Here is a 15,378-nt window from a genome sequence, read left to right on the forward strand (position 1 = left end):
GCAAAAGACAGAAAAAAAACATGCTTCTGTATTTATTTATTTTTTTTCTTTTACAGATAAATATCCAAAAAATATGCCATGCATTTGTGTTTCATGTTGTTGAATTTATACTTTTTGCTGCAGCTGCAAGTCTTATAGGGGTCAGTGTGCCTTCTACTTTATGTGCAGGCTTGTCAAGGTGGAAGGTAAACTCCCTGCCCTAGTTTCAAGACTCTAAAAGGTTTTCTTCCAGGATTGGTCGGTTTATACCTCCTGCTGTCTTCTCATTAGCTCCGACTAGCTTCCATAGGCCCACGGCATCATACCATCAACACCATGTTTCAACAGAGGGAATTATCCAGGTATTATCCAGGTTTCTTTTTTACCAGATCCTGTTCTCCTGCATGTTTTCTAGTGTCCGGAAAACTGTAAATGGGACTTCCAATGACGCTCTTTCAAAAATGTTCATGTGTTCTTCAAGTTCACAATAACATTCTGATTTGTATTGGTCTATCACATATGAAAAATGTGAATATTTTTACAGTCTGACTAGTCTTGCAAGGCGACATCTGTCTGTTGACGCCTTGGTCCATCAGTTGATTTAATAACAGAAGTCATTTTTTTAAAATTATTTTTCTATGGTCCTTTCAGATTTTGAAGACAAAGGACCATTTTTTAAAGCCATAATCACAAATTTTATATAGAGCTTATGTAACTTCATATCATAGAATATAATGGTCTAGAAAATAGAGGGGAAATATATTTTCTGTTACTCCATCCATCCATCCATCCATCCATCCATCCATCCATCCATTCATTCATTCATTCATTCATTCAATATTCTCTTCAGACTCAGGCTGTCCAGATTCTAACTTTATGTCCTTATATTGATCGACAAAACTTTAGCCGGCTACTATGTAAGGAGAGCTCAGACGTTTCTCTTGTATTAAATTATTGTTCACATAGTGAACACAAATATTACAATAAACGTTGATTTTTTGATGGACAACTTCTCCATGTTGCTAGAATTAACCTTAACCGAACAAATAAACCTGCCAGTTGCTTAATCCCCAGACAATGACTTGTTTGGACAAAGTGAATGCCAAATGAATTCAGCTAGATAAAAGAGTAGCTGCTTGCCTTTTTTATTATGCCGCACTAATGAATTAAATTAAACTCAGTTATAGTTTGTATGCTATTTGTTCTATTAGAATGTCTTTTTAGATTAATATTGGATGAACTGCTTTGCTTAACAATGCTGAAAAATATCAGGCAGTTTTTTAGTAGTTTTTTTTTTACTGGTAATGCCACATCACTCTTCATCATAATTCTTAAGCCCCAGCTACACTTCTCCATGTATTTATTCAAACTGAATTTGAAAAATAAATCAATTTGTGACCTCATTGTCTGCCAAACTCTAATCAATATTTTTGAAATGCATATGGTACACCAGTAGGTGGCACTAATGGTGTCATTAACAACATTAAAATCCAAAAGAAGCAGATGACCTTGCCTAAAGCAATGCTAGACTAAATATTCTCACCAAAACTTGTAGCTCATGATTTTTGTCACTTGACTTAACCTTTCTATTTCTCCAGCTGGTGCCTATAGGAAGCGCAGTCCAGTACAATGAAAAAAAAAAAAAGTGGAAAAAAATCCAGAAAAACTACTCTACCATTTATAATTTTTTTTTATTTTTTTTTGCCAAAGCCTGATAAACAAAACCACAATTATTATTATTTTTTTACATGTAGCACTTTCTTGATATAAAGGTTCTGTTTCTGTTCAAGTCTCCTCGTTTTTTTGTTGACGGTGTAGCAGCAGCCTTAAACTGGGTACGCTTTGGCTCTGAGAGTCTTTAAGGACCACAGCTTTCTCCTGCTTTAGCCTCAAGAATGCCCACTGACTCACACATGCATCCATTTGAGCACATACCCACACACATAAGCTCTCTTTGCTCATGCAGAGATGAGTGCTGTGTTCCTTCTTGAGGTCCCTTCACACATTAGACCAACTCTAATAATAAAAGGGAGAGGAGTAAGAGTGGATCCTTTGAGTGTTCATGTGAGGGTGGGTGACCCACTTATCCATTTCTCTGGCTTTGTCTGGGCCTCTGGGTTAACCCACTTACCCACTCCCCAGGCTTCTGCCAGGCCCTGGAGTGAAGGCCGGCTCCTTTTCTCATCAAACAACTGCTCTTAATAAAGGCCAGGGCCTTGGGAGCCTGCAGCCCATGGAGCCCTGTGTCAGCCTATGGACGTACTCACACATACCAACATGTACAACAGTGCTCTCAGAGTGGAAGAACAAAAACCCACTTACGTGGTCCTCTGTAGTATTTCCCTCCAACACCAGATTTCTTCTTAACCTTCATTGTTGGGTTGCGTGTGTTTTCTGCAAGGATTTGCCTGTGTTTGTGTGTTTCTCCTTCTGTGCGTCTGTTTCTGTGTGCATATCAGCTTAGAGATCTCGGTCTGTCTCCAGCACCACCACACTGCATTTGCATTTTAATTATGTCAATGTTTGTTCAAAAGCATGACAAGCGCTCAGACATGACAAAATGGAAATAAGGGACTTAAATTGGGGAATTACAGCCCATCCGCTCATGTTTTGTGCGCCGCTGACATGATGTAGATCCCTGTGTCCCGCATGTGAAAACCTTATTTTTCATGCTTCTTAATCCTGCTGTGGGGGTTACAGAGAAGGCTCGCTCAGGGAGTCACAACAGTATCAGGAGCACAAGGAGGAATCTATTATGTGCCATCAAATTTGCTATTGTGTTCGAAAGTATTATATTAAGGGTGGGCATTGGGGTGCATCAGTTAACACTGGCACCTTAAGGCAAGAAGGTCTCCAGTTCTAACCTTGGCTTAGAAGGCCTTTAGTGCAGAGCTTTTGTGTTCTACCTCTGGAGTTTTCATCTGGTTTTCTTGAATAAAAAGATGCAAAGTTGTCAGGTCCTGTGGCCTAATTCATCACCCCTTCAAGACTGCTCTTATTCTATTGGCATGAAGAATTTCCTCTGATCCACTGTGTTTGATTTCATCCAACCCTGGGATCGGCTAATCAGATCCTCATTGTTCCATTAAATCGTAAGGGATTTGGTCAGATTCACATGTGCAAACTTCAGACTACAGTCGAATGTTTTCAAATGAAGACGACATCAACTGATGACGTTCTTGCTGAAATGCCCTCTCACGGACGTTTGGCAAATCTGAGTGATAATGTGGGACTGTTCCACTATGCTGCTCATTCCAATCCATTCATTAAGCTGCGCTATAAAATGGTCAGTAAAATGGTCTTTTGACACTTGGATTGTCAAATGACAGGAGTGGTAAACAGGTTGCCAGGAACTCTGGCTAAAGCTTTCCTGATTCTTATCTGACAAGCGAAGAAGTCTTAAACCTAAAACCAAACCCACAAGGCTTAATGTGGCACAGTCTACCACAGACCAACAACTCTGGTCAGTCGCAGCACCTGAACACACCTGACTTTCTAACCTCCAACCATCGCCTTCAGAATCAACAAGGAAATCTGAAAGCTCTCAAACCACTATCACCTCAAGCTCTTCTTTCTCTCTGCCAGCCCTCTTCCACCAGCAAAGTAAGGCAAAAATATATTTACTAAACAGAAAGTCAACTTTTTCCTAGAACATAGCCTAAAGTGATTCCTTCTCTTATTAAATTCTCCAAAGACTGTCTCTACACCAAATGGTTCTTTGGTGATCTACATATTTTGATTTCTGTCTCCCACTGCGTGTCTGCATGAACTGGGTTTATGTCTGTTATAATGGACACTCACTGGGTAACTTTATGGACATTAACCTGGGTGGCAGCTCCATTCCAAAAAGTCACCCTCAACTTTGAACATGTCCACATGACAGGCGCTTCACTAGAACTGGCCTGGAAATGTCAGATAACCACATAAAAAGGCAATTTCAGTCATTTTCCATGATTCACTCACCCAGTCCTATTCAGAGTACTCTCCTTACCAAATACATGTTGCCTGAATGCACTGAGTTTTATTTTAGGGCATTAATGTCAACGTCAATTTATTTATAAAGCACTTTAAAACAGCTATTAACTGCACCAATGTGCTGTACAGTATTCTTTAAATATTATTAGAGACAATTCTTTTAGATGTAATCTGTAGAAAGCACATAAAATCAATTTACTTGCTTTCACTTCACAATTTTGCAGAATTTTGTGCTTTATCAAATAAAATCCCACAAAAATGTATTGACATTTCTGGTTGAAAATGTTTTAAACTGTGACAACGAGAAAAGGGAATGAAGACTTTCGTTTCCCCCCACAGCTCTCAACACGTGTTCACTTACCTCATTCATTTACGTTTCTCCTAGTCACAACTTGTTTTGATGACACAAGGCTGAAAAACAGGAATAAACAATAAAGAAAAATAATTTTCCATATCATTCTATAACTCTAAAAACTATTTTAATTTTTTTTATTCTTGTACACATATTGTAAAAGACAAAACCCTGTGCGATTGTGTATTTTAAAGCACAAAAGTGTTCTACTTCTTTGTTGCTAACTTTTATTTTAAACGCTGCCTTTGCGTAAAGCTGATTCGGATTAACTTCATGAAGCTAGAAGCATGCAATCTCTCTGATTTGTTTCATCCTTTATAGGTGTAAGTTTTTCTTCCCTACTTCTTGTCCTCTTTTTCTCCATCTCCACTGAATGGCAGGGCCAGGATGCTGCTTCTGTTGTGTGTAATAAATGCTCTTGTATTGAGCCCACAGGGAAACTCTACTCTCCTATCCCAGCCATTACTGTCTAATGGCCAGATGATGGGAGAGACACACACAGAGACTGTCACTGACACACTGATATACTGCTCTGCTGTGTGCGTGCTCACGCATGCGTGTGTGTGTGTGTGTGTGGTGAACGTGTCATATATAGGCTGATATAGCACCTTGGCCTCCGGGCAGAGGAGGGGGGAGAGGGGTAACAGTAGTAACTCACTCGCAACCTGATCAAGCAGTGATAAATCTTCTGAAGCCATCCTGTTTCCTGACAAACACACACACACACACACACACACACACACACACACCTACACACACACACACATACACACACACACACACACACACACACACACACACAGCTCAACCCTCTCGCTCCTTCGGAACCACTGAACCCTTAGGGCAACAATGAAAAACATACGCTCATCACTTAAACTGTCCCCTATATATACGTGTTACGTTCCAGAACAGCTGTTAGAGTCCCGACTCGCCAGGTGAAACTAAGTGTTTTTCTTCCTTGTTAAAAGTTTTCTCGCAGACGTACAACGCTCACAAATCGTTGTTCCTCCGATCAATGTGTTTTAATGGGATGTTGGTCTTTGTCTGAGAAGTGAAAAGTGTTAGCGTTTGGGACGTAGCCCGACTCCTCAGGAACACAAGTCACCATGGTAATCATTAAAGTTCAAGATGAACGGTGTCTTGTAAAAGTATTCATGCGCTCAGGACCCTTTCCCATTTTGTCATGTTACAGCCATACAGCTCAATGTATATCACTGGGATTTTCAATGAGACCAATGACAACGAAAATAAAACTTTGTTTTCAAAAACCTTTGCAAGTGAAAGCAGAAGAGCAAAGAGAGAGTTTGTAGTCACCCTCCCAGACGTAGCACTTTATAGAGCCATCGTTCACTGCAATTACAGCTGCAGATGTGTTGGAGTATGTCTCCATCAGTCTTTTTTTTTTTTCTTTTTTTTTTACATCTGAACACTAAACATGTTTGCCTTCTCAAAACAGCTCAACCTCAATCAAATTGTACAGGGTGTCTATGAACATTAGCTTTCAAGTGTCACACCACACATTCTGATTTAGAATGTAGCTCTGGCGGTGTGCTTTGGGTTGTTAACCTGCGAACATGTGAGCTTCCACCCCTGTCTCAAGTCTCATAAAAGTGTAGTCTGTTTGTAGCCCTCAATAGTTGTTCTGGGGCCTCAGGCTAAAAGACAAGAGTTGTAGAAATTTGGCCTGCCAGTACAGTCAGTAGCTGATCCAGATGAATCCGTTTTTTCTTACAAACTTTGAATTTAATGTTTTCACTGATGTATTTAAATATTGGAAAATGTTAGGCACAGTGCAAAGTCAACGCTTTTTGCTTTTGTCTTAATCTCATGGTCAACAGAACCAAAACCATCCAGTCGATTTTCCTCATAAGTAGACTTATCTCTAATCTCTGATGTTTACACAGTGGCATTTATAAAACATTTAATTTTGTTATTCAATAATTATGGAACTTCTGAATGCAATTTGTGGCATTGGATTGCATTTAGGGGTATCAAAGGAAAAGGTGCTAAAATGATATGGACACTACATTTTTTAGATTTTATATACATACATACAATCAATTATGTGCAACTTTGTGTGTTTCTATCGCACAAAATCCCGACAAATGTATTGAGACTTTTTGGTTGCAACATGACAAAATACAAATGATTTCAAAAGGTACGAATCTGTTTGCAAAGCAGTGTAGTTTCATGGACATGAAAGGTATGAAATTTTTGTGCTCAGGTGGTTTAAGCATCTTAATCTTCCCCCATGGCTACATTTAGATGGGTGGGCCGTGTTTTTTTTAGTGCTTCTAATGAGATTCAAGGACAAATAATTTGAGATGTTTAAACCATCTCCACTATTTGCAGTGGTTTTCTTTTATATAATACAGAAGTGATTTGGTATTCTCTGATTTAGTTGCGCCTGAGACAAGGTAATAGCGGCTTTTGTTTTTTTTTTTTTTTTCAAATTTGGGGTTATTTTGTCCGCTTGCATACTTGAATAATGTTTTGAACTCCATTTGGTTGTGTAAAACTGTTGAAGCTCTCAAGGCGCACAACCTGTATTCAGTATTTGATCTTGTTCTTTGCTAAACTGTTCTTAATGAATTCCAGACTTGGAGCTAAGATTTCTTTTGTATTGAGAGCACAGTGGCAACCAACAAAAAATGTTTTTTTTTTCTTCTTCTTTTCGTTAATGTGTTGATGCATGCAAGCACGGAAGTGCACAAATACAATCTCTCCCTTCTGCCTCTCTCACACACGTGCACTCCTAAACACTCGAGACCATACAAGGACTGGACAGTACAAGGACATCAACACACTTCAGGTACAATCAGAACAACCTTGAGAAGCACAGGTCCTTTCTCCTCATCCAGGCTTAAAAATAATTTGAATACCTATATAACTCAATGAAATTCAACTGCTTTGAATGACAAAATTCATAAATACCCAAACAATTTGTATTGCCGCCTTTAAAATCTTGTCTGCAAAGACAAACACTGAAAGAACTTTTTTTTTTTTTTCTGGAGGTTCTTTTAGCTTTGACTTACTTTGAAGCACCAAGCGAAGCTGCCGATTGTGGAAGCACACAAAGAGCTTCACTGCTTTAAGGGAAAAACACACTGGCTATTCAAGCAGAGGAAAAAACTTGATAACAAGTTAGATAAACTCTGCAGATATTGATCAAATCGTTTGAAAAATAAAATAAAAATGTTCCCTCTTTGCTGATTATTACAAGTTCTCTTAGAACAGTTTAATGCCCTCTTTTCTTTGTTTAATCTTTTGATTTTATCACTGTCCTTGCAAATTAATTCCATATGAACTAAAATCTGTTTGTGTTCTGCATAAGCACACTTTTGTTGCATCACTGTTGGCTGAAAAATGGAAAACTAGTAAATTCCACGTATTTTATTGGTTTTTATGAGACAGATCAACTCAAAATGGAACATTACTTTGAAGAGGTGTGATATTTACAATAAAAAGAAATGTGGCTTGCACATCCATTTTAATACCGGTAAATCAAATCTAGCACAGCCAATCCCCTTAATTTACATAGTTAGTAAATAGACTCCAAATGTGTGTAATTTAATCTCTGTATAAAACCAAATGTTCTGTGAAGGCCTGGAGGTTTGTTGCAAAACATTGGTGAGGAAACAGCAGTTTGGAGACCCAAACACACAGCAGACAGTGTAAAATTGTGGAGATATATAAAGCAGGGTAGAGTAACAAGGGTTGGAGGGTGAGGGGAGTCAGAGAAAGAGTTTTAGCATCCTTGCAATGCTTTCAACATTTTGCATCTCAAGCCTTCATCTGGAAATGAAAAGATTATTGCACAAATACAAAGTGCGAGAATCATGGCTGTCCACATAAACTCATAGGCCAGGTTGAAAAACCCAACAAAAAAACAACAAAAAAACAACAAAAAAAAACAGCACTAATCGGGAAACTACCAGGCGACCCTTAGTGACTCTGGAGTACTTGTCGAGATTCTTATGTCAGTGTATCTGTTGACAGGATTACATTCTCTATTTTTTTAAAAAGAATATAATAATAAGTCCCATTTACAGTTTGCCACAACCATGTGGTGAAAGCAAGGTAAGTTTATTTGCATGGCACATTTCAGCAACAAGGCAATTCAATGTGCTTTAGATGTAAATACAACAGTTACGCTACAAATATTAAAATTTTCAAATGCTATCAATATCATTAGAAAACTTCATCACAAAATTAATTTATTTTCCCATTGTTCTGACTTAAAAAAAATTCAAAATATAAATATTGCATAAATATGATACACTTTAACAAAACTTTTCATGTGACCCAAAACTTAAATAATTAGTTTTCTTTTCTGTGTTTTTGTCAATAAATGCCGAAATGGGACGATTTTAGGGGGCGGAGGTACCCTCCATGTTTTATGACGTACTGGCCCCCAACCAGCCAAAAAAAAGAAGCTAGTGTCCGGTTGTTTATTACTGGAAATGAAAGGAGGAGTCTTTTTTGTATATGAAGAAATGCTGGAAGGCTTTATGGGAGTAAATGACATACAAAAATACAAGTATGAAGCTGAACTGACAGCCAGATGTCTACAATCTAATGAAAACGCTTCAGATTTGGATTCTGTTGATCAGGAGCGTCATGGCCGACATGAAGACGCGGATAACGACCGAGTTGGGAACGAGAATGGTGAGAACCGTTTACCTTTTAAATGTACAATTTGAGGATGTAGTGCATCATTAGGTACATCTATTCTGGTAATTGTGTGCAGCACATACCTATATGCTTGAGATACGTTCCTCTTGTTTCGTCTTGTTGACTGGTGAGTACGTCCTCCTCTCTCTTTGACTTTTTCTAATTTTTCTGACTAAGTTTTATATATTAAGGGAAGCTTAAAAATGAAATTTTAGTCGTATTTTCTTGCCGGTTCGAACAAATAATACACTAAACCATGTCGCGCCATCTGTTCTTCTACAACTAACTGTTAATGGCGGTTGGCAAACAACAATACGGTGCATTACCGCCACCTATCAGTAAGGCGAGTACATGAAGCTAACAGGCTAAACCTCCTAAGATTTGATATAACGACAGCATAGCTTTAATATATTTTGCTGCTAAATCACTTTGTGTGTGTGTGTGTTTTTTTTTTAACAAAATAATGTTAAAGTGTATTCTCCTAGCTATAGGGAGCCTTTAGGAATGAGGTGATTTACTCAATTTTCCTGGCTTTCGTTTGATTGGCGTCTTAACTGAAGAAGACACTTGCAGGAATCACTTCAGCTACACATAAATGCATCAATAAGAAGCTGCAGACCTAGAAAATATTTTTAAAGAACAGCTAGATTTGTAGAGAAGAATGAATCTTATTTTTCACATTTAGGTGGCAGAATGCTTGATTAAAAACTAATGGGCAGCATGTTATGCCCACAATGAAGGAGGCAATTTTGGCAATGTCAAAGACTGCAAAGAGCAACAGTTTCACTTTCAGCAATAAAGCAACATTAAACATACAAAACTCTTATGAAACAGTTTAAGCTGGAACATGTTTTTATCTGCACCACTGTGCTTAGATCATGAATTCATTCAACTTAACATGTTTGATGACACATCTAGAAAAGAAAAGAAAGACAATACAGTCAGTTCCGGATTTCTTTAGGCCACTTCACCCCTCATTTATTTTCTAATTAAGTGTCTCTGTAATAATAAACCAATTTCGGTCAGTTATCCTGTACTTGAGGGTAAATAGTAAATGATATCCAATCATATATAATTTGGCTTCATTCACCTTCTATAGCAGGCTCACGGTTACATTAACAGAGCTTGATGTTTGCCAATACTTCCTTTGTTGCATTTTTTTTCCCCCAATCAAGCTGTAACTCATTACATTAAAAAAAATAATAAAGAACCACCGTAATCCTTAACGCTACACAAGTGCTGGTTCAAATTTATACTTGCACATGAAAAAATGAAATGCTAAAAGTTGTACAAACACTGTTTCAGATTGGTGCCAAAACTGTTGGCAAAAGCAATCAGCGTCCAATCAGCAGAAAATTGCTGTTTTAAAATCTGTTCTATACCTATGCAGAGGTTGAAGTAGAGGTATAGTTTACTTACATTATTTCATTTCACATAGAAAGTAGATATTATATTAATGTAATGTCCTGGCTACCAAAAACTGTTTATATGCCGTAGGACAGGAGTTAAAATGTTTCTTTTAAAAATAGGGTTCATTGTTCCAAATCATTATTAAGCAATAACTTATACTGTGCTCTTTGGAATAGATATTACAATCAGTGCCTCAAAAGAGTCTTTTGGGAGAACAAGTACAAAAACAGCTTGAAACGATCAGTTTTAATCTAATAATTACTATAAGCTGTATGTAAAACATAAGAATCTCACAGGGGCTTGTCAGAATCATAAAAACCAAGGCTATGCCCTCAAGAAAGACTCAGCAGTCTTTCTTGAGGTGTAAGAAAGTCTGTTCCAAGGTTTTTGTCATCAAAAACCTTGGTTTGTTCTTACATGTGTTTTACACAAACATACTCTACATATTTAAGCATTAACATGCTACCTATGGATGTGCGTACACGTGGGGTGTGTGCGTATGCGAGAGGCAACGTGTTGCTACCAGATGAAAGGTGCGAGTGTTGAGCCTCGCTGTCAGTCCTTGCCATGTTTTACAGCCTGTCCGCTCTGCACAGTGATTAGAGCTGTCGACTGTGATGTGATGACATGGGCTGAAACCACAGCAGGGGAATGAGAGCAGTGAGTGGGAGAGAAAGACAGACAGACAGAGGGAGAGAGACAGTCAGGGTGTCAGGTGGAGATCAGAGGAAAAGTTTGGCGGAAAGAGGGTTTTTCGGCAGGGAGCTGACCTTGACTGCAGCTTCAGTAGCAGCTCGGAGAAAACTGTGAATAGAAGTTGGACCTATTGTTGCAGATCAGTCACTGTGAAGCTCTTCGCCAACCCACTCTACTTCCTGGAGTCCGCATGCAGAACAGCCTGCATAGTTGGGGGGGGAAAATTAAACACGATGCTCCGCTAAGGATGACGCTGCACAATCAGATTTCTTTGCACAAGAAGGGAAAATTAACCCTCTGAAGTTGAAAACTTTTTCTGACGGTAAAAAAAAAAAAAAAAAAAAAATTGGTGTCATTCTGTCCCATCTTTATTAACAAGAACTAGTTAAAAGTTTAGGTCAGCAAGGTAAAAAACATTTTTTGATCTTCATAGTTTACTACTAACATGAATTAGTTTGCACTCATTTATCTGATTTTATCTGAAATATTTAAAATATTACTATTTGTTTTATTACGTCCAAATGTCTTTGCTTCCCGAAACGTCTGTTCTCATTAACAAATTTTAAGAATTTTGTCATCAAAAAACCAAGTGTCCCCAAAAAACAAAAAAACCCCCCCCCCCCCCCCCCCTAAGATCAGAGTTTCTTTTTGGGTTACTATGGTCAGACCATGAGTTGGAGAGGCAAGGGAGGTGGATCGAAAAAGCACGTTCAGGTTGTATCAGTGCAGGTTTTCTACATTTTGAACTACAGATGATTAAATGCAATCAAGACTCATGATGAAACCATAAAGCGCTTAGAAGAGGCTCCAAAACAGATGCCAAATTTGGAGGGTAGCGGTTAGCTATTCATGGTATTTCATCAGTGCTTCCGAACTGTTCATACTCTCTCTGTCACTCTGTCATTTTGATCACCTGAGTAGCCCAAAATATTGAATCACAAATTATTTAATTGTGCTTAAGGCATTCCTCAATGCTTTTCAAACTTCAGGTTGTCGACCGCCCCCACAGAGTCACCTTTAGAGAACTCCATCCATACAACAGGGCAATTATTAAAGGTCTACTTCCGTACACTTAGAAATTAATGTCTCAAAAAGTGTGTCTTGCTCGAAGACCTAATTTTCCTGTCCAATCGCCACTGTGGCTTATCTCACCTGACAAAATCACATCCTGGCTCCGGTGAGACATATTGCGGCATTTTAATATTGCTTGTGGCACGAGATCGAAATACAACCTGAGTGAAAAGCTGTATCACACTTCTTTACACATATGTACTTCACTGGCATTTTGCTTCCTTGCTCTTTTACCTTTTAACGTTGTCTCATTCCCACATGTTCTTCATCAGACCCAGCAAGAGGGAAGAAGAAAATCCACAGGGGGAACAGGTCCTTTTTCAGTTTAATGTCTGCTCCTTCCCTAATAGAGGATAAATAAACACCACTCTGTTGTCGAGTGTGGGATTCTCACACACACACACACTCATTCAGAGACCCACACAAGCTGCCTACTTGTTGCGTGTCCAGTCGAAGCTAAAACGGCAGAAAATAGCTCACTGCCCTGTCCTCCCTATGTGGTAAAGCTGCTATTACTGGAGCCTAATAAGGCCCAGATGCCTAATATTAGACGTAATCTGTCAGAGCAGTGTTGTTTATGTAATTTAATTTTTGCAGCCAGTTGTTTCCAATTAGGTTGTTTAACATTTTTAATTGAATTAAATGGGAGATATCTACATTAGGAGAATTGGCAAAAAGTCAGTGCCAGAGCTGGGGCAGACATGTGGAAACAATGTTGTTTTCAGACTATGTGTGTATGCTTGCATGTGTGTGTGTGTGTGTGTGTGAGCGCTTGAGTGTGTCTGTGTCATGATACGCACCTATCATTACAGCTTTTCCATTATTGTCAAGCCTCTCTGATGTGAGGGGTGCAGCGTGTATGGTAATTATGACGTTATGAGGTGGCAATTACTCGGAAATGTGTTTGACTGTCATACGCCCACTACAATGACATGTCAGCCGGCCTAGATTGGCAAAAAGTGTTGAAATGGAGAGAATGAAAGAAATAACATTGAGTGACTGTACTGCTAAGGAGCCGACAGGGAACAAATCGTGGCCAAGAAATTAAAAGTCTAGCTTTTTTGTAAAGGGTTCAGTTTAACAGGCTTTTGCCATTTGACAAAGAGTGCCTCACTAAGTATCCATTCCCCTTTGACCTTTTAACTTACGCTGCATTACGACTACAAAATTCAGTGTGTTTTTCTATGCATTTCATACAGTAAACCAACACAAAACCAGTAGTTTTTATGAATGGAAATGTATAAAGTGCGGCGTTGCGTTTGCATTTAGCACACCAGTGTCAGTTTTCTCACTTTCTATAATTTCCTTTCACTGTAATTATAGCCACAAGTCCTTTTGGGTCTGTCCTTTCTAGCTCTGCAAACATTGGGAGTGAATTTGTTTTCTGAAATTTGTCGAAGAATGTTTTCCAAATACATTCGTTTTCAAGTCAGAGCCCAGATTTTCAGGCATATTACAGGTTCTGATTTTGACCGGATCTTTTTAACACATTTCGTTTTAGGACCGTTGCACTGTTGGAAAGTGAACCTTCACCTCTTTTGCAGCCTCTTAAGAACAATTCACATTGGTGGCGTCAGACATACTCCCATTAAATTCTAACACACTAAAATCTATTGTGAACTACCAAGCCAACCGTTATCTTTTACATCTCTACTGAGGAGTGTCAATGTTTCTGACAGAACTACACAAGGCTGGAGTTCAGTGTCACACCCTGTCTAGCACTTAAGCGAGATGCGTCCAATGTGGACTGGAGGTACCAGTTGACACATGATAACTGACCAGCTGCACTTTGATGCTCCAGATTAGCATTCCCCTTAGCAGGTTTTCCTCCAGGATGGCCCAGTATTTACCTCCTTCCATTATTTCATCAACTCTGAACAGTTTTCCTGCTCAAAAGCAACATCCACGTAGCATGATGCTGCCACTGACAGGACTTGCTGTGGGGATAGTATTGCTTATGGTGATGACCCTTGATGTCTCGTAGCAAGCTCCAGATGTATGAATATCTTTATGGATTTTTTTTTTTTTAATAGCTGCTGCTCCTCCAGAGTTTCTTTTTACACAGACATGTCTTGGTGAGTGTGTAGTTGTGCCATATTCCTTCAGTTTCTGGATGATTGGCTGACACGTCTCTTGTCTTCATTTGTCTTAATAATGCTGTTTGTTCATAAATGTTTTCTAACATCGCTGATGCCTTTAAGGAATGGCCATCTTTATACTGGGTTTCAATTGCGGTGAAGTTTGCACTTGCAAAAAAGAAAATGCTACAGTTCAAGTTCAGACATCTTTAGACAACATTTAATTCAAACAATATATTTATAGGAAAATTAAATATATATATATATATATATATATATATATATATATATATATATATATATATATATATATATATATATATTTTTTTATTATTATTTTTTTTATTTATTTTTTTTTAAGTTTTATATTGGGACTCCAATTAGATCTCAAATTGCAGTTTGTTTTTGTTTTCAATAATAGTTTCAACCACAAGGGGCAGGTGTAAGCAGGTCTGAATATCTCCACCACAAAGCTGAGGCTGTGAGCCCGACACTTATCCAATGAAAGTTTCAAAATGATGTGGTTTATTAGTGGAAGGATCTGCAAGGGAGCTGGGGGAGGCTATGAGTTATTTGGGGTTGAGGAAAATGCATCTCAAATATTCTACCGAACGAAAACCTAAGTTGGCGTTTGAGAGAATTCCATGGAAAAAAAAAAGAAAAAGGAAAAGCACAAGAAAAACAAGGATTCCTTAAACAGTCAGATCAGTTTTGCGTGACTGGCATTTCATAAACACACTCCTCCACACATACACCAAACACAGGCATCACCCGACTATGAATTGTGCTCTGATGTGTTTTCTCTCACTGGTAACTGTAGTATGGATGATTTAATGCTTAACTGCAATCAGTGTTAAAGCGTTCCACAAGGCTCCCTCAGACATAGCTGCTGTGTGTATGTGTGTGTGTGTGTGTGTGCCTCTCCCAGCCATAACAGACTCCCGGGCTGTTTAGAGAGGCTGCCTACAATGCGGAGGACAGATGTGGAAAACCCCTGGCTCTCTAGACAAGGGCCTCCTTCATCCCTCCTTCTCCTGTCCTTCACTGAGACGGGGGTTGGGGCGTGGGGACGGAGGGATGGAGTTACTGAACTAACTTCCTGGATTACATCAAACACCCCTCTAAAACCAGAGCACTAAAAAC

At 38.7% G+C, this 15,378-nt stretch overlaps 1 long non-coding RNA gene across 1 annotated transcript in view; it reads right to left on the reverse strand.

The window, feature by feature from the left end:
• LOC106958299 (uncharacterized) overlaps window positions 1–9,310 on the reverse strand; it is a 30,272-nt gene extending 20,962 nt beyond the window's left edge. The window contains exons 1-2 of the long non-coding RNA XR_001427126.1: window positions 9,064–9,310; window positions 4,316–4,365 (exon numbers count right to left, since the gene is read on the reverse strand). This is a non-coding gene — a long non-coding RNA (uncharacterized LOC106958299). The remainder of the gene's footprint in view (window positions 1–4,315; window positions 4,366–9,063) is intronic.
• Between the last annotated feature and the right edge of the window lie 6,068 nt (window positions 9,311–15,378).

This window comes from Poecilia latipinna, unplaced genomic scaffold (genome assembly GCF_001443285.1).
Source record: "Poecilia latipinna isolate Pla-1442-1.1 unplaced genomic scaffold, P_latipinna-1.0 Scaffold48, whole genome shotgun sequence".
In the NCBI taxonomy this organism is placed as follows: domain Eukaryota; kingdom Metazoa; phylum Chordata; class Actinopteri; order Cyprinodontiformes; family Poeciliidae; genus Poecilia; species Poecilia latipinna.